At 31.6% G+C, this 17,682-nt stretch overlaps 2 non-coding genes and 1 pseudogene across 2 annotated transcripts; 1 reads left to right on the forward strand and 2 right to left on the reverse strand.

Annotated features, from left to right (window-relative positions):
- The first annotated feature begins 3,668 nt into the window (after positions 1 to 3,668).
- Positions 3,669 to 13,030, forward strand: LOC115980976 (annotated as a pseudogene).
- Positions 13,031 to 16,539: 3,509 nt separating this feature from the next.
- Positions 16,540 to 16,618, reverse strand: LOC115983013. The gene has a single exon (XR_004089830.1). It is a non-coding gene; the product is annotated as a small nucleolar RNA R160 (small nucleolar RNA).
- A 226-nt stretch (positions 16,619 to 16,844) lies between these two features.
- LOC115983012 lies at positions 16,845 to 16,924 on the reverse strand. Its single transcript, XR_004089829.1, has one exon. It is a non-coding gene; the product is annotated as a small nucleolar RNA R160 (small nucleolar RNA).
- Between the last annotated feature and the right edge of the window lie 758 nt (positions 16,925 to 17,682).

Below are 17,682 nucleotides of genomic sequence, written 5' to 3' on the forward strand. Positions count from 1 at the left end.
TGCATATTACGTCCAAAAGTTTTGAGTTTGTTTTTCGAATTTTACTTTTTAATTCCCCACCTTTTCCAAACCAGCTTACCCCCACCATTATATATATATATATATATATATATATATTTATATATATATATCTCTCTCTTTTTTGATAAGTATAACCAAACCTTTCATAAAAAAAATAAAAAAATAAAATAACCAAACCTTGCCAAAGGACAAAGTTTAACTACAAAACCAGTTGTAGCCTATGGCTACAAACTGCTCTAATAAACTCAGATGTGTACAAAATGGCATGTGCATTGTACAAGATTACTTAAGTAAACTTAACCCAACTAACCCTAATTAACTACACCACCTATTAAAAAAATAAAAAAATAAAGACTAAAAAACTAAAACACCTTTCTCTCTCTCTTCGACTTCTCTGTAAACCCAAAAACACAATCCCTCTTCTTTATAAACCAAAAACCCAATCCCTCTCTCTTTCATCGACTTCTCACCACCGATCATCCTAATGCCTCTTCTCCCTCCACCGCCGGTCACACCAATCCATATATTTTAAATAGATGAGACTTACTATTGTGCAATCATCAGAGAAAAAAAATGTCAGTAAGAATTATTAAACCAAAGCACTGATTTCCATACCTTAAAAATGAACTGTTGTTTGTACCTCATCAAAATCTTTGTTTGGTTGGTTGTAGGTTCTACACTCTTCTTAAGGTGGTGATTATATTTGATGGGTTGAAGCTTGTAATTGAATTAGTTTGGTCACAGCAGCGAGTATGCCATAGAACCTGATTACTTTAATACTGATTTGAAATTTTATTGGAATTCTTGAAAGTAGTTCCACGTGTGATGGAGGATTTAACAAATAAACTACATGGGCATTCTTTATCGTAAGGATTTCAGTGCCATTGTCTCTTTTCTTCTATTTCCTCCACCATAAGCACTAATATTGAAACAATTTCAGGGCTGATCTAAATTGATGACACAAACAAATATCTAAAGAAAATTAATTTAGATATTCAAATTTATCCCAATTATAATTTAAACAAGTACCTTTTCTTTTATTTAAGACCTACTACCATTCAAATTTTTCTGAATGGCGAAATAGGGTTCATGCAGCTCACTCAAAATTGTTTGGATCTTAGTTTCCCTTTCAATCTTCCTTCGATAATAATAGTTGTAGAATGGTGACTACAAAATTCCACATTTTTGGACTACTTTAGAATGGTATTTCCGTATTATTGCATTGGAGGGAGGAGGGATTAAGGTGACCAGTGGTGAGAAGTTGATGAAAAAGAGAGGGATTAGGTTTTTGGGTTATAGAGAAGAGGGATTGTGTTTCTAGGTTTAGAGAGAGAGAGAGAGAGAGAGAGTACGTATAGGTGTTTTAGTTTTTATTTTTTATTTTTTTAATAGGTGGTGTAGTTAACTAGGGTTAGTTGGGTTAAGTTTACTTAAGTAATCATGTGCAATGCACATGTCAATTTTTACACGTCATTTTATTAGAGCAGTTTGTAGCCTTAGGCTACAACTAGTTTTGTAGTTAAACTTTGTCCCTTACCAAATGCAAATCTGTCAACAACAATAATAGAGGTGGATATCCAAGTATCCAACTATAGTTTGTTATTATATAAATGCTTCTTTCTAAATTTGTGAAGTAAAATGTTACTCTTGCATACCTTATTATATAAAACCGAATCCTTTAACTTTTGGTTGACCTTTCCACAATTTTCCACATCAGCATTTTTTATTTATATTTTTTAATTTGATTTAGTCCTTTCGATTTTATAGCACCAAATTGTAGAAAATTAATTAAATTTCTTTAAAAAAAATTAAATTTAGTTATTTGGTGTCATACAATCACTATACTTAAAGGAGACCTAAATTATCACCTAATTGGGGAATTTTTAGATAATTCTAACAAACTATATAATAACTCCATTAATATAAATCTATCCTAAAAAATGGAATATATCTCTATTATTTTGATAATTTCTACATTGATAACATTTAAAAAAAAAAAAATTCTATCATATTTCCTTATATCTATCAATCACGTTTTCTTTCTATTCTTTTTCATTTTTTTATATTAACGTTCATTATTATAATTTCAATAGGATTTAAACTCTAGAATTATATCAAACGAGACTCAACAAATATATATCATTTTTAATTTCAATAGGATTTAAATTTTATATCAAAAGGACTCTACCAACATATTCATCCTTTAAAAAATAAATTATATAACCAAATTTGATTAGGAATCCATAACCCTATATTATATTATAAATAGTTTTCTTTTAGGGATTATTTGTTACAATTTCAACTCGGCTTTTCATTCCTATATTATATTTTAAATAGTTTTTTTTTTTTTTGGGGATTATTCTTCCAACACCACTCTGATGTTGCATTGATTTTGGTTCTTGGATCGCCTTCAAAACAAAAGGTATGTAAATTTTTCTTATTAGGTTTAATGTTAACATATATGAGAGATATTTTGGTCAATTATAAAAAGTTTGATGAAATTAGGCAAAGACTTTTGGAGATCATTGTTTTTTTTTTGGGGGGGGGGGGGATTCTTTACATTCATGTATATATATGTGTTGGGTTTAATTAAATTGGAATTATCTTTGAAACTTTGGTTTTGATTGAATAATGAAAATGACAAAAGAAGTATGTTCCAATATTTGGAGTCTTATATATATATGTGTGTGTGTGTGTGTGTGTTTGTGTAGTTTAAACTTGGTATTTGAATTGTTAAATTGTTAATTCACAGTTTCATTATTCATCTATTAATCATGAATAATAATATTGCTATTTGCAACCATCATGATATGGTATCAATGATGTGATCATTCTGAATGCTTTCCTTTAGAGTTTAGATGGAGTCTATTTTATGATTAAAAAAATTTACAATTAAAAGACTTTTGAAATTACATTTTTTTTAAAGAAAATTTATTGGATTTGTTGGATCTTAAATGACTTCTATTAAACTTCATCTTTTATGGCATTATTAAAAAGAAAACTCATATAGATAGGTATTAGGATATTATTTGGAACTATCATAATGGACTAACGTATTGCACATGGTATAGATCTAACTGTAACATCCTATGCTATAAAATAAAAATTGGGCCTATGGTTATCTTCTCTTTGCCAAAAATGGTTAAATTCTCATTAATTGTGATAGTTCACTTTTAGGTAAAATAGAAACTCTATTAACTAAATTTTAAGAAAATTAAAATTCTGTTTCAAAAAATTTCCAGAACATTAGATTTTATTTTAATTATTTTAATAATTTTTTATTGTAAAAGAATAAAATTTATACATTATATACAATCATTACTTCAGTTACTTTCTAAATGATAGAGTATATGAGAATGCAATTTGTAGATCTACTATCAAGATAATATAGATTAGATTGGTGGTGGTTAGTAGATTTAATTGCAATTGAGTATTGTGTGAAGTCATTACTATAAAATAGCACACGCCAAGATGTGTTATGTGGAATCAATAATATGAAAAAAAAAAAAAAAAAAAAAAAAAAAAGAATTTTTCTAAACCATTATATTGAACAAAAAATTACTTATTTTCATTCATTTTCAAGTTATACATTTTTTTAAGTCAAGTTGTAGACACTCGATTTTGCACCCATAATTTAATCTTGGAAGATGACTAGAGTGACCAATGTGGTTTTACCTCCTACACATGATTCTTCAAATTTTGTTCCCTATAATCCCCCTCCAAAGAAGAATCTTGAGGACACTTTGCAACAATTCATGCAGACTCAATCCACTATTAATAATCAGACCTCACAAGCCATAAATGACATTAGGAGCACTCTTACTAAATTGACCACATCCTTGAGCACAATAGAAAAGGGTAAGTTTCCATCTCAACCACAACCAAACCCCCAAGGTCAATTTTGTGTTGATGATTGTACTTCCTCTGAAAATAAAGTGAGTCAAGTTAAATCTGTAACTACTCTTCGTAGTGGGAAAATCATTGAAAAAGATATTCCTAAAAGCAATACACATGATGAGTCTTCCAAAATAAAGAGTAGTGATGAAGTCCTTGAGCCTAAATCTAATGAAATTGAAAGGTGTCCTATCCCTGCTCCTTTTCCCCAAAGGTTGACTCCCCCTCAAAAAGTGAATCAAAATTTTGAAATCCTTGAAGTGCTTAAGCAAGTTAAAGTGAGCATTCCTCTTTTGGATGCCATAAAGCAAATTCCATCATATGCTAAATTTTTGAAAGATTTGTGTACTGTTAAGCGTAAGCTTAATATACATAAGAAGGCATTTTTGACTGAACAAGTTAGTGCAATCATTCAAAACAATAGACCTCCAAAGTTTAAAGATCCAAGTTGTCCCACTATTTCATGTGTGATTGGTAATTCAAAAATAGAGAGAGTTTTGCTTGATCTTGGGGCAAGTGTGAATCTTTTGTCATATTCAGTGTTTAAGCAATTAGGTCTAGGCGAGTTAAAACCCACTTCCATAATTTTACAACTTGCCGATCGATCTGTGATTGTTCCAAAGGGTGTTGTTAAGGATGTTTTGGTTCAAGTGGACAAATTTTATTTTCTTGTTGACTTTATTATTTTGGACATGCATCCTGCTTCGAATGCTAATTCTCAAATATTTGTGATTTTAGGATGCCCATTTCTTGCAACTTCTAATGCATTGATAAATTGTAGAAGTGGAGTCTTAAAATTATCTTTTGGCAGTATGACCTTTGAGCTTAATATTTTTAATACTTGTGAGCAACCTAGAGATGAAGAGGATGTGCATGAAGTTGACTTAATTGAAACACTTTTTCAAGAACAATTCAACAAAACATGTTTTTTAGATCCATTAGAAGCTTGTCTAGTCAATTCATGTGATTTTAATTTTGATGAGAATTCTGAAATTGCATACATTCACTGTCTTTTGGAATCTACGCGGGAATTGGAAGTGAGCAATTGGAAATTGAAATATGAGGAGTTGCCACCTCGTGAGATAAAGTTGTCGCCATCTAGTGAGCAAGTACCAAAATTGGAGTTGAAGCCCTTGCCCGTTGAACTCAAGTATGCTTTTCTAGGAACTGTCATGACTTTTCCTATGGTAATTTCTTCTAAACTTGACTCTTTGCAAGAAGGTAAGTTATTAAATGTTTTGAGAATACATAAGAGTGCCATAGGAAGGAACATAGCTGACATTAAAGGAATTAGCCCATTGGTTTGTACTCACAAGATTTATTTAGAGGACAATGCTAAACCATCTAGGGAGATGCAACATAGGTTAAACCCTACAATGAAAGAGGTAGTTAGGACTGAAGTGCTCAAATTGTTAGATGTGGGTATCATATACCCCATCGCAGATAGTAAATGGGTAAGTCCTACTCAAGTGGTGCCTAAGAAATCTGGAATAACTGTGGTAAAAAATGAGAACAATGAGTTAATTCCAACTCATATCACCACAGGTTGGCGCATGTGTATTGATTATAGAAAATTGAATGCAGTCACTAGGAAAGATTACTTCCCTTTACCTTTCTTGGATCAAGTTTTAGAGAGAGTATCAGATCATGAGTACTATTTCTTTTTAGATGGGTATTCTGGGTACTATCAAATTGAAATTGCATTTGAAGATCAAGAGAAAACCACATTTACTTGTCCTTTTGGAGGATGCCATTTGGTTTATGTAATGCACCTACCACTTTTCAAAGATGCGTGATAAGTATTTTTAGTGACATGGTTGAACATTATTTAGAGGTTTTCATGGATGATTTTTCTGTGTTTGGTGACTCTTTTGACGAATGCCTTTCTAATTTGCAAAAAGTCTTAACTAGGTGTGAAGAAAAAATTTACTACTAAATTGGGAAAAGTGTCATTCCATGGTCACAAAAGGGATTGTATTAGGCCACATTGTTTCTTCAAAAGGCATTGAGGTGGATAAAGCAAAGATTGAGTTGATTGCTAATTTGCCTACACCTAAGACTGTTAAAGATGTGAGATCATTCCTAGGACATGCTAGATTTCTATGTGTAACCTCTTAACAAATAACACTCCCTTTGAATGGACCCAAGCTTGCCAAGAAGCTTTTGATAAGCTAAAAGGCATGCTTACCACTGCACCTATCATACAACCACCAAATTGGACTTTACCTTTTGAAATTATGTGTGATGCAAGTGATTATGCGATTGGATCTGTTTTAGGGCAAAGAAAGGATAAAAAATCTCATGTAATTTATTATGCAAGTAAGACTTTGAATGAAGCTCAAATGAATTATTCTACAACTGAAAAAGAGTTACTTGCTGTGGTATTTGCCTTAGATAAATTCCGTTCATATATTCTTAGCTCTCTTGTTGTTGTTTTCACTGACCATGCAACTTTAAAATATCTTCTTTCAATGAAGGATGCAAAGCCAAGGTTGATTAGATGGATTCTTCCACTACAAGAATTTAATGTCACCATTAAAGATAAAAAGGGAGTAGAAAATATGGTGGCAGACCATCTGTCGCGCCTCACTTTTAATGAATCCATGGATGCATTGCCCATTAGGGATTCATTCCCTGATGAACAATTGTTTTCCATCTCTACTTTGCCTTGGTATGCTGATATTGTCAATTTTCTGGTCACAGGCCAAACACCATCACACTGGAGTGCTCAAGATAAGAAACGCTTCATGGTTGAGGCACGCAATTTTTTCTATGATGATCCTTATTCATTTAAGTACTGTCCAGATCAAATCATTAGGAGATGTGTCCCTGATAATGAAATGTTTAGTGTCATCTCCTTTTGTCTTAATGAAGCTTGTGGAGGCCACTTTTCTTCAAGGAAAACTATTGCAAAGATTTTGCAATGTGGTTTTTATTGGCCTAATATGTTTAAAGACACTCATCATTTTTGCAAATCTTGTGAGTCTTGTCAAAAGTTGGGAGGAATAACTCATAGAAATATGATGCCTTTAAACCCAATTTTAGTTGTTGAAATTTTTTATTGTTGGGGCATAAATTTCATGGGTCCATTCCCTCCTTTTGGATATCTTTACATTCTAGTGGCTGTAGCTTATGTTTCAAAATGGGTTGAGGCTATTCCTTGCAAAAAGAATGATCACAAAATTGTTTTGAAATTTTTAAAGGAAAATGTTTTGTCAAGGTTTGGCATCCCTAGGGCAATTATTAGTGATGGGGGCTTACACTTTTGCAACCGACCTTTTGAGGCATTAATGAGAAAATATTTCATAACACACAAGGCTGCCACCCCATATCACCCACAAACAAGTGGACAAGTTGAGCTTAACAATAGGGAGATTAAAAATTTTTTGGAGAAGACGGTTAACCCAAATCATAAAGATTGGTCTTTGAGGTTGAATGATGCACTTTGGGCATATCGCACTGCCTATAAAAATATTCTTGGTATGTCTCCCTATAGACTTGTTTATGGTAAAGCTTGTCACTTGCCTATGGAATTGGAACATAAATCATATTGGGCAATAAAGATGTTTAACTTTAACTTAGACAAGGCTAGTTCATTGAGAAAATTGCAATTGAATGAGTTGGAAGAAATTCGGCGTGATGCATATGAGAATTCTAGGATTTCTAAAGAAAGAATGAAGGTTTTTCATGACCAAAAAATTTTAAGGAAATCATTTGAACCATCTCAAAAAGTTCTCTTGTATAATTCTAGGTTACATTTGTTTCCTGGAAAACTGGACCTTTCATTGTTAAAAATGTTTTCCCCCATGGTGCCATAGAAATTGAAAATCCTAAGAATTGTAACATATTTAAGGTGAATGGACAACGTCTTAAGCCATTTCTTGAGAATTTTTCGCAAGAGAAGGAATCCATTAATTTGGAGGATCCCATTTATCAAGACTTGCCAAGCAATTAGCATAAGAGTTTGTGTCATAGTTTATATTGTGTTTTTTTCTTTTTCTTTTTCTTTTTTTTTTTGTTTTCTAACCCTTTTTGTAGGTGTTAAAGTTTTTTTTTTTTGTTCATTTATGTTCATCTCTTCAAGGTACTCTCTGTAATCTCTACTCTTTATTGTTTTTCCTTGTTAACATTGAGGACAATGTAAGTTTTAGGTTAGGGGGAGGAACTTGAGATGATTTGCATTTGGTTTTATTTTATGTTAATTTTTTTTTTTTTGGGGTTGTTTTTAGTGATTTTTGTTTCTGTTTTTTTTTTTAGTCCAATTTTCAAAAAAAAAAAAAAAAAGTGTTGCTTTAGCAAGAGTTTTAAGTCAAAGTTCTTTATGCTATTTCTATCTAAAGAATTCCACTATTTTTCATGCTCAACTAGTATGCACATGCACTTTAGCCACATGAACAAGTTTCTTGGTTGAGAGATAGAGATGACTTTGAAAATCTTGAAAATAAAATGTAGAGACTATAACCAAAGTGATTTCTTGAGCCATTCATTTTTTTAGAGGGTTATTTTCTTTTGACCTCATTTTTCATTTGGAAGAACATAACTTTTTTGTTGTTTAGTCTCATTATCATTTGATTTGGTCGAATGATAAGAATTCATCAAATTTTATGCCACACCTAAATATGTTAAAGTCGTAGATTTTGAAGAACTATCCCAATTCTTAAGAGATGATTTTAGGCCATCTTTGTTAATTTTGAGCCTTTATTATTTTCTTTCTTGATACATTACCTCTAGTCACCCATTTGAGCCTATTATTTTAGTCGTTCTTTCTCAAACCCTTTCCTAAGGTGTTCCAAGAATTAATGAAATCAAATTGTTTGATTACGATAAATTTGTGGTGAAATATTCAGAAGAAAATGAGGACTCACTCAAAAAAAAAAAAAAAAAAAAGAGTCATAAACAAAAAAAAAAAAAAAAAAAAAAAACGAATGTGAAAGAGGAAGAAATAGAGAATGAATTTGTTGATGAAATTTTGAAGAAAAAAGAAAAAAAAAAAGTGAAAGTGCAATATTCAAGAAACTTGAGAGAATAAATTAATTGGCATATATTCAAAAGAAGTTGTCTCTCTAATTATTCTTTGGAACACTTTTTATTTTTACCTATACCCTTTGTTCTAAATTCCTCCTCTTTACACTACATTACATCCCAATGAAAGTCCTATTTCATCTTAAGGAAGGAATGGTTTGGATCTTGACATGACTAATCAATGTGTGTGGTGTAATATTCTTAGTGTTTGGCATCCTTTCATGAGACTATAAATATCCTTTATTTTGCTTCACCGTTCTTCATCTTATTTATATGTGAGATATTAGTCTTTGTTCTATATTATTTTGCTCACATATGTTTGAGAGTGTTACACCCTTTTCGGAATGATTTTATTTGTTGAGTGTTAACAACTGTGAGATTTGAGTTGAAGCATAACTTTGGATAGAAATTCAAGCCATATTTATCTCAAGACTAAGGTTGTGTTTGTGTTGGCTAAACTATTCACACACTAAGTATTGATGGCATGTGGAATATCTTTGATGGTTGTTAGTGTTTTGACCTTTGATTAACTATTTCTACTAAAGTAATAATTTTTTGTTATTTTGTGTCTTTGTCTCGAGTCGCTTAAATTGCTAGAGGCTGGCAATGAGCTAGTTGGGGAGTGTGATAATAGCTTAATTTTGCACATTTATATCATTATTAGAAATCATTATCATACTTATTTTGAGTTAATTCATGCATTTTATAGTTGATTTTGGAATAATGCTGAATAATCAATTTTGTGCTTAGTTGAATTTTAATGCGTGAATTTGTCTTTTGTAGGATAATCAAATTAAATAAGTGGATTTGTGCAAAGAAAAAAGCTAATAGACTTTAATTTTACAAGGGCCATGATAAAGTCAAAGAAAGCCAACCCAATTAAATTCAAGTCCAATTGGAGGAAGGAATCAAAGAAAATTTGCACTTAATCCAAGTCCAATTCAAATTAGGATTCCAGCTTGCGCACCAGTTAGTATTTGGAGCATAACTTTCAGCTCAGATGTCCAATCAAAATGATTCAAGTTGTGCTGGAAAGATAACTTAAAGGGCTACAACTTTTTAGTTTACCCAAAGTCCGAATTCTGAAGTTAAATGGGCCACAAACGTCAGTTAATTGAAGCCAAAAAACCTGGGATTTCCTCCAAATGGGAATTCAACTTGTAATAGGATTCCTTAACCTATTTAAAGGCTTTTTAGGGCAACATTCAAAGGGGAGCTCCTGTAGAACATAATTTAGGGTATTTTTGGTACACTGAATAGAGATTACGACATGAATTGTAATATTTATTACTAGTAATAAAATGTGTTGTAATGTAATAACTAAACATATTTATTAGTTTGGTTGTAAGTTATAACATTAAAATGAAACTTAACATTTATTTTAGGAAATATCTTACTCATACAATTATATCTCCTTAAAAATTATTATTTTTGAATTTAAGAGAGATATGTGTTATTTTTTATGATTTTTTATTTTTATAATTGTTAGATGTATATAGAAAGTTTGTTTATTTGGAAATATATTAAGTTTTGAAATTATTACTGTGGGGCTAGAGAACTTGTGACCCCGGCCCACTTTACGTTAGGGCCCAAGGCCCGAGCTGAGGAGGGACATTGCCGAGGACATACAATGAAAATCCAAATGGCCTAGAGATATGACCGAGGACGATTCTGTCATCGGCATCCCAAAGCGCTCTTAGAAGAAAGGGCAAGTAAGGTATAGGAACCCTCCGCATTGATGGAGAAAGGACCCCTGAACAGTGTGGCGACGAAGAACAAGGGACAGGCTGCCATTACTGCAATTAAATACTCTACGCCTGACAGAGCAATACTTTTCAATTTTTACAACCACCCCCAACCACTTTGGGTATGGGCTGATAGGACAAGTATCAGCCCTAGAAAACTGAACTTACACGTGGACGTTAGAGAAAGGGTAAAGGTTAGTATAAAAAGAGAAGGAAGCAGTCCAGAACAGGGGACGGGGAGGAGGGCCAAGAACTAGAGCCTCCCAGGCCGTGCCGAGGAGAAAACCTTCTTGGGCAAGCACGGTTCATCCTTGTGCAATTACCATGAACGCCATGACTAACTACTGTCCGGTAACCAAGACCTAGCCTTTTAGCCCACTCTCTACAAATTTATTATTTGGGCCTTAAACGTTCGAACCCAATAAAACCAGTTTGGGGTCGTTACAAATTGAGTCCATACAATTACACTTACTAAGGAATAGCTAATACAACCTTTTAAAGAGGAATAGTTATTCCTCATTTTGAAGAATAGCTATTCATAAAAAATGCTTATTCCTTGTAATAAAAACATAACCAAACTAAAGAATAACTAAACGATAGGAATAACTATTACATTACAGCGCTTATTACAGTCTACCAAACATGCCCTTAGGTTTTCTTAAAGTTTCTATACAATTTTTAGAGTTTTATTTGTGTTATGGCTTGCTAAAAGCCTTGCTAAGGTAAGGGGTGAAACCCAACCGTTTATTGGTATGTTCTTAACAATTATTTATTATTTTTAATACTTATGTTTTTATGTTTTTGATTGTTTTACTCATCTAAAAAAGAGTTTAGTTCTATATAATCCTCAGTGGCGGCCCCAAGATTTTTTTCTAGGGGGGTCAATAAGAAGATACATCTTAGGTAAAATATGAATCTTACGGTTTACACGATTTCTTTATTACAAATTTGTCTATAGTACATACTAGTAGTAGAATAAAAAATATATTACAGGTTTAATTGACATATTTTTTCTTAATATAATGAACATGTTAATTATGTTAAGTAAATTTTAATTATTAATACTTAAAATACTTTTATTTATTAGTTTAGGACAACTATATGTTCACATTGTACTATCAATGTAAAATTTACATTGCAAACAATTATACTTACACGTTTGTTTAGAATCAATGTAAGATTTACATTATAGATAATGATACTATATACATTTGCAAAAAATATACAATATTGTACACATTTGTTTAGAAACACTATAAATATACAAGGTAAACTATGTATTTTCTATTAGTTTATTTCAAATTTGTTAAGATCTAAATGATTTATTTTATTTAAGATTTAAGATTTTTAAAAAAATTACTTTTGTTGTTGGGCTTACTATTTCTCCCAAATTTTAGATAAAATTGGTTTATTGTTAGGCCTTTTTTGTGTTTAAAAAGATCAAAACATTATTAAGAGAATCATAATTAAACTTATTTCAAGTGGGTTTTAAAAAATTTAGTGTCATAGTGTTCAAATTTTTATTTTAGGAGGGTAAATTAACAAAAAAAAAATTATATATATATTAAAAAAAAAATATCTCAGGGGGTTCATTTGAACCCCCTGAACTATGCATGGCGCCGCCCATGATAATCCTTTGATTTATCGTAGACTCCAGGTACGTTAAATGCTTAGTATTCCCTGTGAACTAACTAGTTTTGTTTTGCCTAAAATCAATCAATTGCATGAAACTACCTTAGACAATTAATTCTTGAGTTTTTTTTTTGTTAAATCATCCTACTAAAATCATCCTTCGTATGAATTTTAGTTGAGTTACAAAATAAATATTGTTAAGACTACTAATAAAATGTGTTGTGTGTGGATCAGTAAACCTTAGCGCCTTAATATATTGATATTTTCACTCAATTTAAATTACTTTCACTAAAGAATTAAAAATCTCTTCAATTAAACTTTATTAATTTAGTTTTATTCTCTTGTGGTTTGCTAATCAATTCATTTTTCCTGTGGATTCAATCTCAGACTTACCGAGTTATTACTTCGCAACAATCCTGCACTTGGGAGCATTATTTAAGTTGCAGCATGGTGACCTTGCCACGCTGTGGCGGCAGTGGTGGCCTGTTTCTCTTGGCATTGCTAGAGCTGATGCAGGACCCACCATTGTCGAAGAGAAGACTGAGTTCAACGTGGTTATCGAGGATGTCCCCAGCAGTTTGAGGATTTCGGTGATTAACGTGGTGAGGGCGTTGACGAGCTTGGCTTTGAAGGAGGCTAAGGATTTGATTGAAGGGTTGCCTAAGAAGTTTAAGGAAGGGGTTTTTAAAGATGAGGTTGAAGAGGCCAAGAAGTAGCTTGAGGAAGCCAGAGCTAAGATTGCTATTGTGTAATTTGAATTTGATTTTGGGGTTTGTAATGGTTAATTTGTGTTTTTGGGTTTAGTTTATAGTTGGATTTTGGTGGTACAGTGAAATGTGATTGATGTTCATGAATGAATTTTGCAAATTTAGTGGGGGTTTTTTTTTTTTTTTTTTTTTTGCACTCCTTGTGTTTGTTGTAATGCCACAAAGAATGTGATAGACAAAATAGACTTGTGTTGTGGTTTTACACTTTTTTATGGTAGTGTTCATTGAATTGGATAAGACTTAAAAAAGTTAGCAATTTGTGATTAGTTGAGTTGGGAGGGATTTCATGAGTGAATTTTGTGACTTGGTTGTCCCTATTTTGAAGGGAATGCTTATTGTTACTTGTTTTAGTTGTTTTTAGTTGCACCTATTTTGTTTGTTTTATTGCAACAGAGGAGGATGTTGAATAGGTGAGGTTTGTGGAATGAGCTGCATCTCTAGATTGTTAGTTTTTTATGTGTGCTTTAGTTGTGTTCATTGAATTGGACAATGCCAATTCTCATAACTCAATTCTCTATTTCCATAACTCATAACTTAAAAATGGTGGGACCCATAGCAAAAAGATTGTTTGGCAAATGATAACTCTGTTTCTATCACTTAATTCTCTGATTTTTGAGTTATGAGTCATGGAAACTGAAAACAGCCTTCCATAACTCATAACTCAATGACAATATTGTAATTAAACACACATAGGGGACCCACAGCTGCAACTTTTGACCACCTTTTGACTTTTTTTTTTCACTTGTTCAATCTTCAGTTCTGTTTTTTTTTTTTTTTTTTTTTTTTTTTTTTTTTTTTTTTTTTTTTTTTAGCTTCGATGAGTTTGGGTACTGAAAAAAAAACAAAAACAAAAAAAAAACAAAAAAGAGAGAGAGAGAAAAGCTGCACCAGCTGACAGGTATGGACCCACAAATAGTGTAAAAAATATTGAGTGATAGAAATTGAGTGATGATGCCAAACGGGTGTGAAAAATTGAGTGATGAGTGATGGAAATTGAGTGATCAAAAAAATGAATCCAAACACCCCCTCATTTTTCGAGGAAATACTTTTGTGGGAGATGCGAAATGTTCTTTGTTCTGATGGTGGTAGCAGGTGGTTGTAGAGGTGATTTGAGTTTTGGGTTTTGGGTTTTTGTTTTTATTTGGGTTTTGGGATATATTATTTTATTGTGTAGAAATATTATTTTAATATGTTGTATTGTAAAATAAAAATTGGGATGCTGAAGTATTGTAAAATGATATGGTATAATTGATAAAATAATTTTTTGAAATGGTAACATAAGATAGAATACAATTTTCGGATGGGGATGCTCTAACAACTACTATCTTAACTGCCAAAAAAAAAAAAAAGGAGCCCCCTCTAGACAGAAACACGAATTCAATGAATAGTGCACTCCCCCAATTCTTCCCGTTTGTTTTATTTGGAAGCCTCTCTTTTTTTTCTTTTTCTTTTTTCTTTTTTGTTAAAAAATTCTCCTACAACCTTATATTTAAGTAGAGGTAAAAATATAACTCTAACTACCACTAAAACATTGCCTAAAAAATAGAACTACTCTCCTGTTAATTTTCAAATTGTTTTATCCAGTTATAAATTAGATTCTCAAAATAAAATTTATATATGTAAAATAAAAACATAGGTTTTTTTTTTTTTAAAGAAAGCCTCATCGCACACGTGTGTAATGAGGCTAGTACATACTTATGCTAAGTAATACCACAAAAAATGTAAATATATAGTTTTTTTAAAAGAGTATTTTAGAAATTTTAACAAAAATATAATGTCATACCCCTCACTTATCAAATATTACAAAAATATTGAATACAAATTCAGCCTGAGTTATCACTAAACGTTGAATAGGAATACTTATTACATGAAGGCTTTGTACTCCCTGTAATATAGATTCTTAATCCAATATAACCTTTACAGTGATTCAAAACATTCCCTAGGTTTCTCTCTTTCTGAATTGGTTAAGTAGATGAGTTTTGCCAATTTTTGTGTCCCATGCGAGTTGGACGGCTTGGATGGCAAAGCAACAAGAGTAATGTAGCACATATTTGAAGTTTAAGAAATAAATTGACTAAAATAAAAGTACAAAAAATATAAGTACAAATACCCTCAAAATCTAATCTATTATCTATGTTAGAGTTTTTTAACTTCAAGCTCAGAATTATCACATTTCAATTTTAGCCCATTTGTTGTCAACTTAGAAGTAAATAAAAGATGAACCGCAAGTTTATTATTATTTATTGTAATTATTTAACAAATTTTTTTTCTTAGAAAAGCAGCTTGTTGGATGTCAATATTAAAGAAACTATTTTGGCCACCAAAAACTTTTAAGCAAAATTTTTGTGTGTAGTATATATATATACACACACACACACCCCAAGCTTGTTAATATCCTAGAAAAGAATGATTTCCACCCCACTCCCCACCCCCTCCCCCCCAAAAAAGAGAGTATTTAAGGGGGAATTTGTGCAATGTTATTTGTAATAATTATATGATTGAAATGTTGAACAAAGAAATTTCTTGAGAAAAATGTTTGCAACTGTCCTTATAGAAAAATACATGAGATGAAATTTTTCATTCCATTCGTGAAAGAACAATGCATATATCGTGAATGATCCTACGTTTTAATAATATTAAAATTGTATGAAACAACCATCCCAAAGATCCTGTGTAGTTTTTTTTTTTTTTAATAAAAAAAATTAAAAAAATAAAAACACTTTTTTTAATCATTGAAACAACCACCCCAAAGTTTTGAAACTAAGGTTTGGTTGTTGTAGTTGAAAGAAACAAGTACGTGCCACCAAAACTAGTTTTTGAAGAAATAGAATAAGAAAAGTAGCATATGATCGCTTGCAAAAATAGCTGTTTGATCACAAAGCCAGCATGTCTCTCCCCTGTTTGGCTCCACTAGTCATTTTTCAAAGACAAGCCAAGCTAAAAAATGAACAAGCAAAAGAAAGATTTAAATATTGCACCATGCTCGTACAGTCTGAAATATGAGTACATAACAGGCTATGAATTTTGGTGCCAGCATTCACATAAAAGTTCCCATTAATAAAACACTATAATTTCCATTCATTGGTAAGTGAAGAAAAAATAGAGAGAGAGCATGCCTTTGCAATGACATATCAAAAGCATTTAAAAGATGATTAGGTTGTTACAATTGTGATGGCATTTGAGTACCCCCAACCAAGCATATAGCTTTATTCATATTATCTTCTAAATTCACAATCCAGCTGACTCTTCCTTATCAACATATGTCCTCTAAAGTTATCAATTTGGAGTTTCAATTCTGACCCCTCACCACACACACACAGACCTTAAACCAGTTTAAGGAATTCATAGAAAGAATAAGATGTGTTAACATATTAGAAAGTTTTTTTAACTTAACAAAAAACAATAATATATATATGATCCATTAGACGATTGAAAGATTTGCTTGAACTGAGAAAAAAAGCAATCAGAGAACTTTGAAAGCCAATATGAAATAGGGTTCTACATCATATTCGGATATAATAACCTCGTCATATTGATTTGCTTCTTGCCAGAATAGCTTTATCTTCAGAAATTAATAATCAAGAAATCACATTGATACCTTAAAAGGCATCGAAAACAAAGTTTGTAAAGACCCACTAAGAGACATCAATATATGTTGAAAATAAGAATCAGATCATAATTTTAACTATAATATACATAATGACCCTTTATATAAGTGCTCAAAAATAGGCAGTTTACTACCATACACAATCTAATGTAGCAAAGCAATCAGAGAACTTTGAAGGCAAATACATAATATATGTTCCACATCAAATTCAGAGCATAGAACTTCATCATTTTGCTTTGCCAACTTTAAAAATAAAAAACATAAACATAAATATATAACCAATAAAATGCACAAAAATGTAATTCCATTATTTTTGGCATAACAGAGTTGTGCAAAGGAATTTTTTTTAAAATTTTTTCACAGCATAAAAATGTTAGTGCCAAAGTGTCAATTTAGCACCCTTAAACCCTTTTCTCTATGTTTCCTTGCCACTGAACTTGAAGAAGCAAGGGGCTATTTGGTGCATAATAATAAATAATACTGGGTTATATTTCCAAACCCAAAAAAAAAAAAAAAAAAAAAAGAGATGGGTGACCGTGGAGGTCACTAAGTTGTATACCTGATTCCAGAATCAACAGCTTAAAGAGTGCCGATCGCTCTTTTGTTCAGAGACGGCGGCTCTCTTTTTCTCTTTTCCATTTGGGATTTCCTTTCAAAGGCTAAAGAGATTAGGTGACTTTTATAGGTGATATCTGATAGATTGGAGGTTGGAATTAGGGTTTAGCGGTTCAGGTAGACCGCACAGTAGTGTCTCAGACAGTACACCCATGACCCAACCAATTAATAAAGACCAGGTGTTAACCTATAACTAGGTTTGTTTTACTTAGGTGGTTTGGTTGAAGGAGTAAAAAAAGTAGAAAAATTAAAGGATAAAAAAAAATTTATTTTTTCTCACTTTTATTTGGTTGAAAATGAAAAATAATCACAAAAAAAAAAAAGAGTAACCACCTAAATTTATTAAAAAAATAAAAATCATGTCAAAAAAAAATCACGT

The sequence above is a fragment of the Quercus lobata genome, chromosome 3 (assembly GCF_001633185.2).
Source record: "Quercus lobata isolate SW786 chromosome 3, ValleyOak3.0 Primary Assembly, whole genome shotgun sequence".
Taxonomy (NCBI): domain Eukaryota; kingdom Viridiplantae; phylum Streptophyta; class Magnoliopsida; order Fagales; family Fagaceae; genus Quercus; species Quercus lobata.